The sequence below is a fragment of the Solea solea genome, chromosome 13 (genome assembly GCF_958295425.1).
Source record: "Solea solea chromosome 13, fSolSol10.1, whole genome shotgun sequence".
Classification (NCBI taxonomy): domain Eukaryota; kingdom Metazoa; phylum Chordata; class Actinopteri; order Pleuronectiformes; family Soleidae; genus Solea; species Solea solea.
Genome location: NC_081146.1, coordinates 3,044,806 through 3,051,171, shown reverse-complemented (window position 1 = coordinate 3,051,171; position 6,366 = coordinate 3,044,806).

Genomic DNA, 6,366 nt, shown 5'->3' with positions numbered 1-6,366 from the left:
CACACACACACACGTCTGCGCTCAGCTCTAACGGCTGATGCCTGTGCTTCTCCGTGTGTAATAGTAGCCAAAAGTGTTGTGCATGAAGCCAGGGCTATTTATAGACATAACAGCTCCTTCTCGTGGTGCATGTTGTGTTTGTGAAGCTCCTAACACTACAGTGGGATTTGTTATCAGGTGCAGTTTAAGAATATCCAACATAACTGACTGAACCCTGCGAAGAAACACACACACACACACAAGCACAGGTGAGTTTATTATTATGAAATAAGCTGTAGTAGTGTGATGTATACATTGGGGAAATCCAGCCCCTGTATTTTCAGTAATGCTCAGCAGAGCTCCTGACTCATCCATCCACTGTGTTTTTACCCCAACAGTCACACACACACACACACACACACACACACACAGAGAGAGAGAGAGAGAGCAGGGCTGAGACAGTTTCAGGGTGTACAGAAGAGGAAGTTTTGTGGGTTTGTGGATCAGTCAGAAGTGTGAGAAAGAGAAAAAGAAATACTGCTTTCTCGAATTTCAGCTCCAGGTGTCACATAATGTGGCATAAATATGCCAGTATTGTCTGCAGAGCCTCCACATGACACTGTGCTGTGCTGTGCTGACAAATGTGGGCAAAGAACTACACAGAAAACTCTACATAAATAAGTGGCACAGTCCACCTCCTTCTACCCAGAATAACTTTGAGATGTCATTTAAATGGACAGGGTTTTTTTTGTTTTGTTTTGTGGTTGCATAAGGCAGTGACACATCGCACTGTGCCCCTGCACTGAGGAAAATCGGATTCTAGCCGCAGAACAAAAGACTTGCCTATTAAAATCTATGTCCACTTAAGTCTTTAATTGAAGAATATGGGTGCGTTCCATTTGTAGTACTTCTATGCTGCGTTCACACCAAATGTGCGCCACGTCATACACGCCGCGGGATCACTGCGTTTTTGTGTAACATCAACTACTGTCACCATCAGCTCGAGCTGCCATCCCTCGACTTTTTCGCTGGTACATGACGGCGCGATGGACGTGGGTGACCGTGCCTACTCCGTCAGAGAGCCTCGGCTTTGGAACGGCCTGCCCGCGGAGATAAGGCTTTTATGTGATGCCATCTTTTTATTCTTTTTACTCTTTTATCTTTTTTATCTTTTTTACCTCGTCTTAAATGTCCACTCACTTTCCTAGATTGTAATTTTAACTTTTTTTGTAATTTTCTTTTTTTTTACTATATTCTATTTTATTTTATTCTATTCTCATTTCTTTAACTGAGCTGTTGTGAATGTGTGTTTCCCCCCTGGGGGAGGAATAAAGTCATTCAATCAATCTTCAATCTCATTGCTTGTCTTTCTTTGCAAGCAGCTTAAATCAGTTTACTAATAAGCTAATAATAATTTCCTTTGTCCTCAAATGCTGCTGCATATCCCCCTTTTTCCATACCATGAAGCGTAAATATTCAATTCAATTCAATTTTATTTGTATAGCACCAAATCATAACATACATTATCTCAAGGCTCTGTACATAGACAACATCAAAGAGAGCAGAGAAACGATCAAACACTAGGCATCAGTGGAGAGAAAAAAGAAGAAATCTCTGACTCAAACATGTGCAGCATCTGCCTCGACTGGTTGGGGTGAAAGGAAACATGGGGGACAGAGAGGACAAGAGAGAGACCACAAGCAGATATACTGTTTATACAGGACAGTTGTGAGTCAGTGATGACATGTTTATAAAACTACAATGTCATTTATATAATTTATAGCACAATAATAATGGTGATGATATGTATGAGAGTAATATCCTCGAAAACTGGATCTGGACCCTGCAACCTGCAAGATGAGGATACAGGGAGATATGGCCATTATTATTATTATTAATTGTTTTGTTTATATTGTATATATGTGTGTATTTTTTATTTGTGTATGTCAGAGCACTTTGCAAATTTCAGTTTTTAAAGGTGTTATACAAATAAAGCTTTACTTACTTACTTATGTGTCATCTGTACGGTTCGCGTCGCGCAGCACGGCTGACACAATTTCCACGCCCACTCACGACTGTGCATTAGCTTTTACGTAAACCGGTGTGACCGCAGCGTTAATGTTAATAGCACTTCTGTCGTATTTGTGTGACAGTAAATCAGTTGTACACATGGTACTGTTTGGTTTTCAACCGAAGACCTAGCAGAGCTTTTCAATCTTTCTATTCAAACTCAGTGGAGCCACATTTTCAAACCAAGAAATTTGGCAGTTTTTTACTCTCTGGCCAATCAGTGGCCGGCAGTCTGTTGACGTCACATTTGAATATAATAGCCAACAATGGTTTGCCCCGCGATGCGTTTCCAGCTTCTCAACTGGAACACGGTGAACTCATGGGTGACGTCACTCCCAGTTCAGACTTCACAAAAACACCCTATTGGCTAATTCTGGCACATTTACAGTAATATTTATTCCTCTCCATCCTCCCTGGTAACTAAACCAATAAATAGAATAAAATAAAGTTCTGATTTAAGTGGAGCGCACTGCAGCTTAAGTTCCCTGCTTTATCTCAGACAACATTATGTGACATGAAAACCAAACTGAAACCACTCACTCTCCCACACCAAACTCTGTGGGAAAATGAAGTGATTTTACATCCACTGCCATCTCTACCAGTGACTTCAAATCTGTGATTATGTGACTTTAGAGTTTAAAACCCTTGGTTTGCATTTAAGCGTGTGACACAACATGTGTGACACTGATCAGACGAGGCAGCAGTAAACGGTGTCCCTGTGAGCTGAAAACACTTTGGTGTGGGAGAGTGAGCAGTTTCCAGGAGATCCTGGTGTGTGTCAGTTCCTTTCTCTGGCCTTGTGTAAAAATAAAAAGTGAACATGGAGGACAAAAGAGCATTTATTCTGATTATGATCTTACTGACTGTCCGTCCCTGTTGTGCGACTGAATCATTAACTGGAATTAGTTTTATTCAGTCATAGACAAACCATGACATGTCTGAGAACCAGCGGCTCAAACCCTCAGTGTGTGTCTTTAATCAGAAAGTGTATTTATAATACATGACGCTGACAGCCGTGTCTAGTGACACAATTCTTTTTTTTTTGGCTGAAAATCTAATTTGATTTAATCACTTTGCGTAAATGAGGCCACAGACCCGCTCGGCTGGCTTGTCTCGAGTGACTTGTGATTGGGAGATAATATCTGCTCAGAACTCTTGTGTTGACGGCCCCTCACCCCGGCGCACACTCGCCCTGACAGAACCCTGCCGACTTACAGTGTGGGCCGGCTAATGTCAGGCTTTTACTGTGAGGAATATCACACACATGGCAGCATGTGTGTGAGGGCAAACAAAAAAGAAGCAGAAATCACACGTTTAAAAACACAAACACTGGCCGGTATAATAAATGGAGATTACTCATGGGCACAAATGTGGTTTTCCTGCCATAAACACACGCAATGACTTAGATTTCACGTGTAAACGCTGACAAGAGCTCTTCTATGAATTCCACTCCAGTGTGTGGTAGCATGTGCTTGCCACTGTCACAGGATTAGCACACAGTCTTAAAGCCCTGCTCACAAAGACACTGTGTGCAGAACATGGCTTGTACTAATGCCGTTTCCCTCGCCCTGACCTATGAACCTGTAATTCTCTGGAGCCGAGCCAAACTATGTTCCTGCTCGTGTTAAATGTGACTTATTATGTGTGGTGTTTGTAGAGACTGTCAGTCTCCACGCTGTGGTACAGTCCAGTGTAATAGCAGGAACACTTGGGTTTGATTTAACAGCCTTGCTGACACAGTGTCAACAGGATTAATGCTCAAAGTGAAGCATTATTATTTTAACACTTGGTTTTGGATTAACTTTGACCACATGTTGCTGTTACTGTGTCAACTCCTTTTGAAAGTGTTGATATTTCTGTGTAATCTGCCGTGGCTGCTTCTGATGCACTGGAATGTTTGTTGGGTAAAAGCACGTCAGGAATATTGCGTTCCATTTGTAGTCTGAACTGGGAATTTCCAATTTGGAAACCAGTGAATCAGCCGCACACACAGTGCTGTTTAACTCCCTCATCCAAGTTCCGATGTAAATAGAACGCAGCGTGTTTCTATTCGATTACATTTAAGTAGTAAAGGCAGATAAAGCTGGAGGATGAGGCCAAAACATTTTATCACAACAACACATTTTCAACCTCAGATGCTACTGCTAATGATCACAATACATGTCACATGATAGAAGACTGATTCTTGCTATTGAGTGAAACAAAGAAGGTTTTCACTGAAAACAAACCTGTTAAAAACAGAAACCTTTCACACAGTTAATGTAAAACCTCATAAACAAGCAACAATATAAGGAACAGCTACTGAGGGGCAATACTTGTCATCACTAAATGACTCCCTTCTCCGGGGTTCCCACAGGTCCTTTAAACCCTTTAACGCTTGTGCATGTGTTCACTGAGAGAGCAAATGACAACGTGGTGCCTGGGAAGCAGCTCTTCCATCTTAAGCTGTGTCAGCACATTTGGTCCTTGAATTTAAGGGAATTGGTCCTGGAAAGTCCTTGAAAAGTCATTGGATTTGACATCAAGCAAAGTTCTTTTTTTACAACCTGTGGAGTTGCCCCCTAGTGGCTATTTAACATTCAACGGCAAACTGGAACACATATTTATCTATGGTCTATGATTGATTATACCTCAGTGCATAAGTATTATATCAATATAATGAACCTTTATTATATTGTTATCTAAACATTCCTGTTAAGTGTGTGCTGCTACTGAAAAGAACCACATCTTGACAGAGGAGTAAGTGTCAGCTGTGTGCAGGAAAATAAATCATTTTACACCCTTTTACTTCAAAGAGCCGGCAAAAATCACTCAACCCCAGAGTTTTTTCCTTTTCTGGGGGTGTGTGTGTGTGGGGGGGGGGGTGCTGTCACTAGGCAACGTCTGTGTCACTTGCCCCAACACGCCACAGTCAGACACTGGTGTTCCTCTGCGTGCACATGGTACACATAGCTGCATTTAAAGGCCCCTTCAGCTGGATGTGGATACATATGGAAAACAAAACAATCACTGAGACAACAGTGAAACTATGCGATGTGATTGCACGACTTTGTTCCCCCCTCTCGCTGGGAAGACAGTTTTGTTGTTTACAAGCCGAGTCGCTGAGCTTTAAGGAAGGAGAATCACGACTGATGTTTTCCAGGGAAAAGGCCTGTTTGCATTTATATGTATTATATCCGTACACATGTAGATCGGTGACTGTTCAGTGAGAAAATCAGGAAGTTCGGCTTGAGCAACAAACGTCCACTGAATGAACCCTGCCCTGAGGGATCTATGGTTTTATTTACCCCCCACCACTGCACACTACACACACACACACACACACTAACCCGACAAAGCGACTTCAAACTCTCTTGTTAATGCAGACAAGTTCAAACATGCTCCTTCCTCACACACTCACACACACACACACACACGCACACACACACACACACACACACACACACACACACTCACACACGCACACACACTCACACACACACACACACACACACACACACACACAGATAGAGCCGTGCCCCTTGTCGTCAATAAGTAACTCATTCTCTCGACTGGGAATCCCAAGTTCATTTCTCACTTTCACTGTGTATTTCACTCTTTATTTACAGTCATTCACACGAGGGGAATTCTAGAAGAAAAATAAAATCACAAAATGAACACATCAATAAGAGACAACACTGGGTTTAGTCAGACTGAGTTTCTGCAGATGTGTGTTTAACTGTGTGACTTTTGTTTGTTTTGGATGTTTATTATTCTGCCTCTGTTTGGTCTCGGTAAACAGAAATGATTTAGCATTATTCATATGCTGCATCCGTCATCTGAAAACAGGCTGTGTCAAGCAATACTATCAGACCTGACTGATTGCATTGTTATATGCAGTGAATGTAGAATACCGGAGCGCTACTGTTATTGTTCGACACACTCTTTTTACTTTTCCGTTTTCATTATGTGTCTTTTGATCTCGTAGAGGCTTCGTTATATTTTGTATTTGTTTTATTTTCGGCCGTTGGTGAATTGAATTTTTTGTTGAAAATGTGCGCGTAAAAGCAAACCTGTGTGTTTTTAATCACAGTTAACAGCTCAGTTACGTTACTGAGCTTCAGCTATGGCTGGGTGCGGCTTGAAGTGTGTAAACAAGTAAACAAGTTGTGTAAACAAGTTGCACACTTCAGTTTTTAAGGAACTCGGTGACCAAAGCTGAAGCATTAATCCTTTATCATACACACAGTTCATTTACATGCACAGTTTAATCTCAGGTCATATACTTGAGTCGATTTATTGGCTGTGTACGTCTGACTCCGCCTCCTTGGTGGTTCC